Genomic DNA, 14,334 nt, shown 5'->3' on the forward strand with positions numbered 1-14,334 from the left:
GAGTGGTACGGAAATCCTGTTCTGGAAGTCATGTTACTAGACCATGACGAACCTACGAACTATGAGGAAGTGATGGCGAGCCCAGATTCTGTGAAATGGCTTGAGGCCATTAAATCTGAGATGGGATCCATGTATGAGAACAAACTGTGGACTTTGGTTGACTTGGCCGATGATCGGCAAGCCATAGAGAATAAATGGATCTTCAAGAAGAAGACTGACGCTGATGGTAATGTTATTGTCTACAAAGCTCGACTTGTCGCAAAAGGTTTTCGACAAGTTCAAGGTGTTGACTATGGTGAGATTTTCTCACCCGTAGCGATGCTTAAGTCTGTCCGAATCATGTTAGCAATTGCCACATTTTATGAAATCTGGCAGATGGATATTAAAAACCGCATTCCTTAATGGATTTCTTAAAGAAGAGTTGTATATGATGCAACCAAAAGGTTTTGCTGGTCCTAAAGGTGCTAACAAAGTGTGCAAACTCCAGCGATCCATTTATGGATTGGTGCAAGCATCTTGGAGTTGGAATATATGCTTTGATGAGGTGATAAAAGCATATGGTTTTATACAGACTTTTGGAGAAGTCTGTATTTACAAGAAAGTGAGTGGGAGCTCTCTAGCATTTCTAATATTATATGTGGATGACATATTGTTGATTGGAAATGATATAGAATTTTTGGATAGCATAAAAGGATACTTGAATAAGAGTTTTTCAATGAAAGACCTCGGTGAAGCTGCTTATATATTGGGCATCAAGATCTATAGAGATAGATCAAGACACTTAATTGGACTTTCACAAAGCACATACCTTGATAAAGTTTTGAAGAAGTTCAAAATGGATTAGTCAAAGAAAGGGTTCTTGCCTGTGTTACAAGGTGTGAAGTTGAGTCAGACTCAATGCCTAACCACTGCAGAAGATAGAGAGAAAATGAAAGTTATTCCCTATGCCTCAGCCATAGGTTCTATCATGTATGCAATGTTGTGTATCAGACCTGATGTGTGCCTTGCTATAATTCTAGCAGGGAGGTACCAAAGTAATCCAGGAGTGGATCACTGGACAGCGGAGTGATAAAGAGTTTGTCGTAAAAGAGTTACTTCGATGCAAGCTTTTACACCGATCCGGATGACTTTGAGTCTCAATCTGGATACATATTGAAAGTGGGAGCAATTAGCTAGAGTAGCTCCATGCAAAGCATTGTAGACATAGACAATTTGCAAAATACATACGGCTCTGAATGTGGCAGACTCGTTGACTATACTTCTCTCACAAGCAAAACATGATCACACCTTAGTACTCTTTGGGTGTTAATCACATAGCGATGTGAACTAGATTATTGACTCTAGTAAACCCTTTGGGTATTAGTCACATGGCGATGTGAACTATGGATATTAATCACGTAAAGATGTGAACTATTGGTGTTAAATCACATGACAATGTGGACTAGATTATTGACTCTAGTGCAAGTGGGATACTGAAGGAAATATGCCCTAGAGGCAATAATAAAGTTGTTATTTTATATTTCCTTATATCATGATAAATGTTTATTATTCGTGCTAGAATTGCATTAACCGGAAACTTGATACATGTGTGGATACATAGACAAAACACCGTGTCCCTAGTAAGCCTCTACTAGACTAGCTCGTTAATCAAAGATGGTTAAGTTTCCTAACCATAGACATGTGTTGTCATTTGATGAACGAGATCACATCATTAGGAGAATGATGTGATGGACAAGACCCATCCATTAGCTTAGCATAATGACCGTTAAGTTTTATTGCTATTGCTTTCTTCAAGACTTATACATATTCCTTTGACTATGAGATTATGCAACTCCCGGATACCGGAGGAATACCTTGTGTGCTATCAAATGTCACAACGTAACTGGGTGATTATAAAGATGCTCTACAGGTCTCTGAAGGTGTTTGTTGGGTTGGCATAGATCAAGATTAGGATTTGTCACTCCGAGTATCAGAGAGGTATCTCTAGGCCCTCTTGGTAATGCACATCATAATAAGCCTTGCAAGCAATGTGACTAATAAGTTAGTTGCTGGATGATGCATTACAAAACGAGTAAAGAGACTTGCCGGTAACGAGATTGAACTAGGTATGGAGATACCGATGATCGAATCTCGGGCAAGTAACATACTAATGACAAAGGGAATAACGTATGTTGTCATTACGGTTTGACCGATAAGGACCTTCGTAGAATATGTAGGAACCAATATGTGCATCCAGGTTCCTCTATTGGTTATTGACCAGAGAGGTGTCTCGGTCATGTCTACATAGTTCTCGAACCCGTAGGGTCCGCACACTTAACGTTCGATGATAATTTGTATTATGAGTTATGTGTTTTGGGGACCGAAGATTGTTCATAGTACCGGATGAGATCGCGGACATGACGAGGAGTCTCGAAATGGTCAAGAGGTAAATATTGATATATTGGACGATAGTATTCGGACACCAAAAGTGTTTCGAAATGTATCGGGTACATATTGGAGTACCGGGGGGTTACCGGACCCCCCCCCCCCGGGGGGAAGATATGGGCCATATGGGCCATAGGAGGGTGGCAAACCAGCCCAAAAGGGGTGGCGCCCCCTCCCCCAAGGGAGGAGTCCGAATTGGACAAGGGGAGGGGGCGACGCCCCCCTTTCCTTCTCCTCCTCTCTCTCCTTTCCCCTTTCCCCTTCTGGTAAAAGGAAGGGGGGCGAATTGGACTAGGAGCCCAAGTGGGACTCCTCCCACTTGGGGCACGCCTAGGCCGGCCTCCTCCCCTCTCCCTCCTCTATATACGGGGGTGGGGGCGCCTCTAACACACATCAATTGTTGCAAACCGTGTGCGGCGCCCTCCTCCACAGTTTGCTCCTCCGGTCATATTGTCGTAGTGCTGAGGCGAAGCCCCGCGTGGATCACTTCACTATCATCGTCACCACGCCATCATGTCGACGAAACTCTCCCTCGACACTTTGCTGGATCAAGAGTTCGAGGGACGTCATCGAGCTGAATGTGTGCAGAACTCGGAGGTGTCGTACTTCGATACTTGATCAGTTGAATCGAGAAGACGTTCAACTACATCAACCGCGTTAAGTAAACGCTTCCGCTTTCGGTCTGCGAGGGTACGTGGACACACTCTCCCCCTCCCGTTGCTATGCATCTCCTAGATAGATCTTGTGTGATTGTAGGAAAGTTTTTGCAATTGCATGCTACGTTTCCCAACATTAACATCGAGATTTGAAGAATAGGCTGTAGCAGCATTGTTGTGTGCCCTACTGTTGAGGTCCCTAGTAATAAAATTCACCTTAGCCTGAGTGCGACTAGTGGTGGCAAAAAATCTGCTAGGTGAACCCTGATTTCCCATTTCCCAAGATCGTTTTGAAGATCTCTAGATTCTGCAACTTTGGCTAAAGTTTGATTATCCGTGCTGAATATAATGTCTCCTTTTGTTAGCTCTGTAACTACCTGTGCACCAACCTTTAAAGCTAGTGCTTCAGCTTGCAGAGGAGAACAAATTTGATATTCTGTTGAAAGAACACTAATATCAATCTGTTGCTGATCTTCCCCTGCTTGGATAGAAATTCCAATCCCTGTGATATCTTGCATATCTTCTCTCCAAGCCGCATCCGTGAAAGTTATGTACTTTGCATTTCCTATTGGCCTTATTTTCCCATTGACCCGCTGTTGAATTTTTGAAGACCTCTTGATGTTGGGCATCGCATGTCTCATTTCTTTTCCTTCCAGATTCATTTGAGAAGTTAATTCTTGACTTTTTATTATGGCTTGCATAGTTTGGTGGACCTCCTGTGTAGGTTTAGTTTCTTTCCTGCGAAAAAGAACATCATTCCTCGCCTTCCACATGCACCATAAAAAGGTCATGATATTTGATAGAGAAGCTTGAGGGTGTCCTGAGTTGATGAAAGCATTGAGAATAGCTGATATATTATTACTATTGTTAGAAAGAAGTTCAGATTTGATAAACCAAGGTTGGGAAATCCAAGCAGCTTTAGCAAAAGGACATGTAAAAAATAGATGCATGTCGTCTTCTTCCTGATCACATCTAGTGCAATATTTGTTGATATGACTGGAATATTTACCTACTCTCATACCTGTTGGGAGTGCCTTCCTTAATAATCTCCATGCAAAAGTTTGCACTCTAGGCACCATGTTCTTTTCCTTCCCCACCTGTTTAAGTAGTTGTTTAGCATCCTGTGGTACTTGTCTGGGCATGGTTGTCTGTAGATCCTGTAAACATGCCTTATACTGGGCGGTTCTCTGTTAAGTCGTTATATGGCAAGCTGATTTCTGGCTCCACCATTTCCAAATTCAAGTGGATCTGGAGGGCCCGCATCCCTCCGAAAATTAAGGTCTACTTATGGCAGGCCTCCTGTGGGCGCTTGCCGGCTGCTGACCAGATCCGCAAGCGTAATGGTCCAGGCTCTTATCGATGTGCTTTGTGTGGTCAGCGAGAGGACACGACTCATATCTTCTTCAATTGTGTCTTGGCTAAACTCTTTTGGTGTTGTATCAGATTGTTGCTTCATGTCTCTTGGAGACCGTTTTCCTTCTCAGATCTTCGTCTTCTGGCCTCTAACCTGGTTGGGGCCCAGAGAAGAATGTTTTGGGTGGGATTTGCAGCGATGTGCTGGACCCTTTGGACGACTAGGAACAAGTTTACCATTGAACATGTTTTTCCTGCTAAGCCTGCTGATTGCTTGTTTAAAACTTGCATATTCCTGCAGCAATGGGGATTATTGACTAAGGAGGAGGATTGGGATGTGTTTGATGACATGGCTTCCAAGATTTGGGCTATAGCTACCTCCCTTCCTCGAGCTCAGGCCGGCAGTTAGGAGTTGTTGGCCCTGCTATCGTTGTTCTTGAGTCTCTGGCCTGCGTGCCGTGTACTGGTTTGAGAGTCATGTACGTTAAACTTCAGTTTGGTTCAATGTGACGCTGATACTTTGTGATAGTTTCTGTGATCGGTTTGTGTGGCATGTTATGACTCTGCCTGGTGGCTTTATTTATAAAGTCGGGCTCTGGCCTTTTCTCTAAAAAGGCATGAGCCAGACCCAACTAAGTTACAGAAAAATAACAAAAAAGGAGGCAGGTAACCAAACCCGCCGTTGGTATAGACCACCAGCTCAACCGCGGTGATCTACAATACTGCAACACGATTTATGTGTACGTTTAGCTCAGCTGTAATAAAGGAATGGAATATTTTTATTAATGATAAGGCTATTTAGTTTCCTGTAGTCTATACACAATCGCCAACTCCCACCCATCCTACCAAAAGACGACGTCCGACGAATGCAAAGAAAATAGGAAAGAAACAACGACGCCTGCAACCGCAATGCCCTGTTGCTGCAGGAAGAGAGAACAACCACAGTGCCCGACAGCGCACTACAAGCGACGGCAGGCCTCTCCAACCGACACGTGAAGCTGTTCGCTGGCTTCATGCGTGCGGGGCGTACAAAATCGCCACGCCAATGAGGTAAGTGAACCTAACCTTAAATAGAAATGAGGCAGATGAACCTAAGCATATCCAACGAGCCGACGTGGTCCTAGTATAGATGGCTGTGTGCTCTGCTCACACTGCAGCCTCGACTCCCAACACATGAATTGCTTTGTTTTACATGAAGCATGAGCAAGCAATCCGGGGGGAGGAAGTCAACAGCTACCACCCTACCTTTGTCAGTTTCCATCTGTTTTTCTCTTCGGGTGAATCACTTGGGGACGATCGAAGTCAACAAAGCCAATAGTCGCCGACCATTCGCGGGATGTTAGGTTAGTGCCCTGCCATGTACAACCGGTATGGCGGTCTTCGTACTGTACTATTCCACAGGGTCACAGTAAAAACCTTGTGTGTACTGCTAGTGCCAGGACTGGCTAGAAGAAAATGTTTGTTTGTACCCAGCAGTAGGGAAGCGGTAGGCCGGACGGGGAGCACCCCCCGTGCGCCGAGATCGGCGCCGATTCCATGCATCACTTGGCGCGCGCCCGATACATTGCCCCCGAGGCTGGCACCAACTGGAAGCGTGCGGCGCGTCAGTCGCCTTCGGATCCGATTACTCCTACTGCGCACGAGCAATGCGGCGGAACGAACAACGTGCGATGTCCTGGGACTCACGCAAGTCCGGAGCAAGATTACGCGCACGTACTCCGCCACATGTAGGGCTAGGGTAACACCGTAACAGTGACCGATCATGGCGTGTGTGAGAGAAAGAACATCGGCAGCGCCGCAGAGGCAGGTGCGCACGGAGGGTACGTACATGCATGCATGCATGATACGGAGTACTAGACGGGATCACGTCGCCTGTTAATCTGTCAATCAAGCTAGGAACGGGAGGGAGGAGTGTTAAACAATGTAAACGATATGTATAAACCGTATATGCGTGCGTGCGAGTAGTCTGTTTAAGTTGTAGTTGGGCTGTTGAGATTGCATCCTATCTAGGTTATGACTTGTAGATCAATCCATAGCCTAACAACCCTTGTATATCCTGCGGCCTTGTGTCTATATAAATACGCACGCGTCCCTGCTAACCGCATACGCTTAAGCCTCAATTTCTATAAGGGGCGATGACGCCTTCGGCTCGCTTCAGTGTGTGTAATCATCGCTAGGTGGTTTATTGATCTGAATGTATTTTTTTTTATTTCTCATATTCATTGTGCTATCATGATTTTCGATGAATAAATCGAAAGTTTTTTCTAAAAAAAAGCTATGAACGGGCGCGCGGGTAGATGAGGAGGGTCCAGCCAGCGAACGGGGCGCTTGGATGCAGGTCGGACGCGCGTTCGAGGGCCATGTGTCACGCATGCTTGTGCCCGACCAATGTCGGGTAGAGTTGACGTGCATGTTGGATCAGGGAGAAGCGCTAGCCGGTGACACTGCGGGAGCCTTCGGCGGCCTGCGGCCGATTATTGTTTCAAAAAACCTAAAACGAACCTTGAACTTGTAGGTGAAAATTAAATCGAATTCTGAACTTTCAGTTCTTGAAATCAGCACATCAAATTTTCTGACCCTGGTCTATTTTAAACCTCAAGAGTGTTTAGCTGGGATTTGCAGACGTGGCAAGTCAAATCGGGGTGGCCCATTAGCGCCATCACTCCCGTGCTCGCTCAGCTCTGGTTTTTCTTTGTGTCTTTCTATTTCGTTTTCTTTTTCTTTCTCGTCGGTTCTTGTGGCTTTTTTGGTTGATTATACTTTTCTTTCTTTGTTATACTTTTTGTTTTCTTTTGTTTTTTCTTCATTCTCTTCATCATTTTTATTTTTTTCTTTTCTTTTGTTTCTTATAGGTTTGACTGGTTTTCTTTATTACACATATCTAATTTTTCCCTGGACACAATATACATTTGTAACACACACATGGCAATTTTTATGATACACTTTCCATATTTTTTTAAACACATTATGTACATTGTTTTGTTAAAATGCATGTTTTCTACATTTTTTTGAATACACAGTAACATTTTTTCAAAATAGATTTTCTATACGAACATTTGTTTACAATTGCTCGTACACATTTCTTCAGTTTTTTAGATGTCACAATTTTTTATAAAACTATATGACATTATTTTAGATGTCCCAAACATTTTTCTTACACATTTATTCAGTTTTCAAAATGTGTTCCCATTTTTTAATTTACAAAAAGTATTTGCACTTTAAATTTTTGTTCAGGTTTCATTTAGTTCCCATTAAAACAAAAAGTGCTCGGCATTTTAAATTTTGTTCAGGTTTAAAAAAAATCCCATTTTCTCAAAAAATGTTACGTTTAAAAAGTGTTCACCTTTTCAAAATTGATCATGTTTTAAAAAAATTGTTCATTTTTTCAAAATGTATTCAGAAGTTTCAAAAAGTGTCTGCACTTTAATTTTTTAGGAGATTTCAATATTTGTTCGCCCTTAAATATATGTTTTCAAATGTCAACACTGCGGTTTGTTGTTAAATTGTTCAGGCCTCTAACTATAGCAATAAAAGTCATTATTTCTAGTGGCTAGTGTGAGGGCTAAAGCATCACTTGGTTGTAACTTCAATTCCTCGGACATCTCTTTTCTGGGTACTTTTACATCACTTGTTAGTGGGCTGGCCCCAGTCGCCTATGCAGTCAACAATCCGGGTATTTGACCTATCACGTCGACAATTTCTGTTTGGAAACGCTCTCAAGGTTTAAAATAGACTGGGATTGAAGATTTTGGTGTGCTGATTTTCAGGATTCAAAGTTTAAGATTTGATTTAGGTTTCACCTACAAGTTTAAGATTTCTTCTGGACTCTGTCCTTGTTGTTTCTTTTCCTAGGCAACAATGAGGAGGCCGCCGAGCGGCAGGGAGGTACGGGTGCCATCAGTGGCGGAGACAGGCCCCAGGCAGCCCGGGCCGCTGCCTGGGGCGTGACATGCAATTCCTTTGTAGGTGTAGCAGATATTGTAGCTACAGTGCTACAGTGTTCCGAAGCCTGCCTGGGTCCTGCCATATTTCTGCTGCCGCTACTGGGTGCCATGAAGGTGGTGCAATACAATTTTTTTAGGGTAACTAGGGAATTTATTCAATGTTCAAAGCCGGAGCGATACAGACAATGTCTGGTAAGGTCCCTAGCCACAAACGACGACCAGAGGGAAACGCTAAAGCCGCCTTAGCAATGGCATGAGCTTCCAAATTTGCTTCCCTACACTCATAACAAAAACTAATATTTACAAATTCATTCATAGACTCCTTTATTTCATCTATAACCAAAGCATATGAAGATAGCGCTCTCCCATTGATATCCGTCACTACTTGCATGCAATCTAAGGGTATGATCGCATGTGTGACGTTTAAGTCTCTCGCCAGAGCAAGAGCCTCGCCGCATGCATGTGCTTCAGACTTGTTGGATCCATCAGACCTTCAATGGTGACTGCTGATGCGCCCAAATAGTTGCCATCCTTGCTGCAGCCGCCCCCGTCTTGCCATTGCGAGATATGGCCTCATTAACATTATTTTTTACTGCATCATCACCCGGTGCGATCCACCTATGAACTTGCTGCACGGGAGCTCTAGTATTGGAGGCTGGCTTCAAAGTTGTAGCTATCTCACTTACCCCAAAATCACTAATTAAGGAGTATTCATTGTAAAGAACACTCCACTTTTCCACACCGCGACAAGCGGCGCATATACAGCGTGTCACTTGTCGCAACCTAGGAGTTTTTCCTTTTATCGTAGATCTGTTTATTCAAAATGTTTTATCTTTTAAACCGTGCGTCCAAATCTCGAACCGTTTTCACCATTGGATTCCTCGCGTCGAGATCTTTAAAATTAGATTCCATGTTGATAGGTTTTGACGAACATTTTTTTTTCACGAAAAAACCAGATGAAAAGAACCGGGCGAAAAAACCGAATCGGGAGCACGGTTATTTTCCCTTTTCGAAAGAGGCACGCCCGTGCCTCTGGCGAAATCACACCTGTGTCTCTCGTGAAAGCAAAACCGTGACTCTCGTGGAAGAAAACAAAACAGAAAACGCGTTTTTTTCCGTTTTCGAGAGACACGGCCGTGACTCTCGTGAAAGCACAACCGTGCCTCTCGTAGAAGCAAAACTGTGACTCTCGCGAAAGAAAAAAAAACAGAAAACACGTAATTTTTTTCCTTTCTGAGAGGCACGGCCATGACTCTCGCGAAAGCACAACCGTGCCTCTCGCGGAAGCAAAACCGTGACTCTTGCGAAAGAAAAAAAACAGAAAATGCGTTCTTTTTCCGTTTCCGAAAGGCACGGCCGTGACTCTCGCTAAAGCACAAACATGCCTCTCGTGAAAAAAAATCGTGACTTTCTCGAAAAAAAAAAGAAAACACGTTTTTTTCACGCAAAAAAAATTTTCTTGATTTTTTTTGATTGAAAAGCTAAGGAAGACTAGGGGAAAACCAAAACGTCAAAAAAACCCGGAAAAAAACCGTTTAAAAAGCCGGAAACACATGCGCAAAAATAAAATAAAATCCGGAGGGAGCCTCCAGAGTACGACACGTGGCGAATGGCTAAGAGCGCGCCAAGTGGCGTTGATCGTTGCGAGGCTCCCGAAGGAGCGCTTGTTAACTAGTTGCTCCCCGCTTACCCCCGTGTCCTTATTGGGTCGGGTCGTTACAAGTAAAACCAACTGATTCTTGTATATGTACCCCTTAAAAAAGCCCGTTGATACATGGCGCTAAGAAAAAAGCTCTTCTATACATTCTTCTACAATAAAGCTAGTATTATGTACTCGACTAAGAAAAAAGCTCATCTATACGGACGAGGCGATTCGGTACACAGGCTCAGATGCACCTGCGATGAACAAAAAATACAAAAAATACTAGAAAAATTCCAGATTATTTTTGCATGGAAGATAGTTTGATGCATGAGGTGCGTTCCAAATTTCAGATCATTTGAACAACTGGGTAGATCTCGGCAAAAAAGAAAAAATTGTGGTCTATGAAAAGTTTACTATTCATGTATTGTTCTTACCAAATTTTATTTTTTATCAGATCTAATCATATTTCCAAATGATCTGAAATTTGGAGCGCACCTCACGCATCAAATTATTTTTCATGCAAAAAAGTTGGGTTTTATTTTAGTATTTCGTGTGAATTTTCTTTTCACCGAATGCAGATGTGTCTGGGCTCAGAAATGGATATTCACATCTATACGCTCTTCTTTGATAAGTGGCGCTAAGAAAAAAGCTCATCTATACGCTCTTGTTTGATATGTGGTGCTAAGAAAAAAGCTCATCTATACACTCTTCTTGGATACATGGCGCTAAGAAAAAAGCTCTTCTATATGTGCGGGAGTACATTTTTATTCGGACGCTTTTTCTGTATATTTTGTATTTTGACTTAGATCGGTTTTATTTCAATTTAAGAAGATGTTCAAGCATTTTAAACAATGTTCGGCAACTTGAAAAATGTTTGCAATTTTTTTAAAAATGTCCATAAATATAAAAATGTTCATGAATTTAAAAACGTTTATGAATTTGTAAAATATTCAACACTTAAAAAATGTTGAAAAATTCAAATAACTCTTCGTGAATTTGGAAAAACAATTTAAAACCATGAATGTATAAAAATCATTATTTTTAATGAAATTTATAAATATTCATAAAATCCAAAAATTACGAATTTAATAAATATTCACAATTAAAACTATATGCATAAAAAAGTAAATGGGGAAATATAAAAATGCAAGAAAAATAGGAAAAAATAAACAAAAACGATAAGGAAAAAAGAAAAAAAAATAGAAATCCGATTGAATAAACAGAAAAACCAACAGAGAACAAAAGAAAGAAAACAAAAAAGGTTAAAAGAACCTACCATAACCTTTTCAAAACTAGGTGGAACGTTCCCGAAGTCAAAGCTAAGATTGGTAGCTACGCTAAAGAACACACGTGAGCGAGAGCTATCGCATCTCTTGCAACGAGTGACAAATGGCAGCTAACAGTGGCGAAGACAGACCTCAGACAGCCTGGCCGTGGCCTGGGGTGTGAGGTCCAAAACGTTCATTGACTGTAGCATCTGTTGAAATTACTAATTAAGAAGTATTTATTTTAAAGGTCACTCTTGCTTTCTTAGGTTGCGACAAATGTCATACTGCATGTGCTTCACTTGTCGTAAACTGGGAATTTTCCTTTTTTCGTAGATTTATTTATTCAAAACGTTTTATCTTTCGAACCGTATGACCAAATCTTGACCCTTTTTCATCATTGGATTCGTCGCGTCGAGATCTTTAAAACTAGATCCCATGTTGATAGTTCTCGATGAACTTTTTTCACGAAAAAAATCCGCATCGGGAGTACATTTTTTTCTTTTCTGGTATGCACGACCATGCCTTTCATGAAAGCAATTCTGTGCCTCTCACATAATGAAAAAATACATTTTCTTTTCTTTTTCGAGAGGCACGACCATGCCTCTTGCGGAAGCATATTCGTGCCTCCATGAGAAATATGCCTCTCATGGTAGGAAAAAAACGCGTATTTTTTCTTTTGCGAGAGGCACAGTCATGCCTCTCGCATAATTAAGTTCGTGCCTGCACGAGAAGTAATCCGTGTCTCTCGTGATAAAAATACGTGTTTTTCCCTTTTGCGAGAGGAATGGCTATGCCTTTCGCGTACGTAAATCTATGCCTTGACGAGAAGTAAATCCGTGCCACTCACGGAAGGAGGATACAAATACTTTTTTTTTCGAAAGGCACGGCCATGCCTCTCTCAGGGGAAGCAAATTTGTGCCTCCACGAGAAGTAAATATGTGCCTCTCATGGAACGAAGTTTTTCCCTCTTTTGCGAGAGGCACGACTGTGTCTCCATGAAAAGTAAATCCGTGCCTCTCGCGGAAGGAGAAGAAAAAAGAGAACACATTTTTTTTCTTTTTCTAAGAGGCGCGGCTATGCCTCTCGCTGGAAGCAAATCCGTGCCTTTATGAGAGGTAAATTTGTGCCTCTCGTGAAACAAAAAAACTTATTTTTCCTCTTTTGCGAGAGGCACAACCGTGCCTCTCGCGAAAAAGAAAAAAACCCGCATTTTTCACATCATTTTTTCTTGATTTTTTGTCCGTAGCATAAGAAAAACCCAAGAAAAATCGAAAATCCAAAAAGAAACTAAATATATTATCTAAAAGTCAAAAACACATAAAAAATAAAAAAATCTAAAATTCGGAGGAAGCGCCCAGAGCACGACACGTGACGGCGGCTGAGAGCGCGCCGGATGACCCGCTCCCAGCTCACTCCAAGTGTCCTTTGCGGGGCCTCGCTTAGCAGTAATCATTCGTTAGTTGTTCTTCTAGGGCACTCCTGTTTCTCGCGTTAAGCGAGACAAGAGCGACCCCCTCGTTGGAGGGAGCGCCAGTTGGGCCGGCCCAGGCGTGGGGAAACACCTGCTTGTTTTCTGTTTCGTTTCTTTTCATACTTTTTTGTTTTTGTTTTTTGCTTTCTTTTTTGTTTTTGTTTTTCTTAGAATCTTTTTTTACTTTTGTTTATAACTTAAAATATTATAAATATATATGTTACAAAAACACTATTAAAAATATATGAAAAAATGTTGAACAAGTCGTTAGAAAAAAATGTTGAACAAGTATTTGAAAAAATATTGAACAAGTGTTTGAAAAATGTTGAACGAGTATTTGAAAAATGTTCAAGAAGTATTTATAAAAGGTTGAACAAGTATTTAAAAAGATGTTGAACAAGTATTTAAAAACTATTGATCATGTATATAAAAGTGTTGAACATGTATTTGAATTTTTTTGAATGAGTATTTAAAAAATGTTGGAATAAATATTAAAATGTTGATGAAGCATTAAAAAATGGTGAATAACCGTTCGAACAATGTCGAATGTGTAAATCACTTATCAAAAAATGTTTTTGGACATATGCGAAAATATAGAGTGAAAAAACATAAGAAAAACAAAAAATAGTGAAACAGAATACAAAAACGAATGAAAAACAGAGAAGGAAAAATAAAAAAATGAAAGAAAAGAAAACGAAAAAAACGGCTCAAATGGCCTCAAGTAGGTCGCGCCCCTGGTATTTACAACGAATGGGACATGGCGGAATGGCTAGCAGCTATAGTGTTACAATAATAGGGTGACTTGGGCCTTGGCCCAATGATGGCGCAACTATGTGGCGCGGTATTGGATGATAATCCCATGCGCGTGGTAGCATGGCGTGGGTCGAGCCACTTACAGTGCAAGATGTTACACAAAAGTTAAAATTCAAATACGTCACCAAAATACTTGGAATGAACAACAATAAAGAAAACATTAAGATTGCACTCTACAATGAAGAAGTTTCCTAGAAATCTTATAGATTTTTCTATTAAAATAACTATTAAGAAGTATCCTTGTAAATGTTACTCCCTCTGTAAACTAATATTAAACATTTTATATATTAGTTTACAGAGGGAGTACTCTCTTGTCGCCATTAGAGACTAATAGATCGATATATTCGTCCATTATTAAAGAGATTCGATCCTATGTCGCTTGGTGATTCTTGTATTACTAATGTAAATCGTATCCAAAATAAGGTTAGCGATAGCTTACCTAATTCTGCAGGGACTGAGGGAAGAACCATGACTTGGTTAGGTTCTGGTCCTGAAGTTTCCTTAAAGCTATGGGCTATGGATTGTAAGTACTTGAAGAGCTGAGTAATACAAGGTTTTCACCCGCAAAAAAGAAAGTTTGATGTGTTGTTTCCGATTGTGCTGAAAAAGCTTGTCTGGTGTCAATCACATCGCATAAGGTTTGTTCACAATGCTCATTGCCGATGAGGGTCGTCAAAGTTCATTTGGAGTAGACCGTTTGCAACGTGAAGCACACCGCACACACTTTCATCTCTCTCTCTCTCTCTCTCTCTCTCTCTCTCTC

Source organism: Triticum dicoccoides, chromosome 3A (assembly GCF_002162155.2).
Source record: "Triticum dicoccoides isolate Atlit2015 ecotype Zavitan chromosome 3A, WEW_v2.0, whole genome shotgun sequence".
NCBI lineage: Eukaryota > Viridiplantae > Streptophyta > Magnoliopsida > Poales > Poaceae > Triticum > Triticum dicoccoides.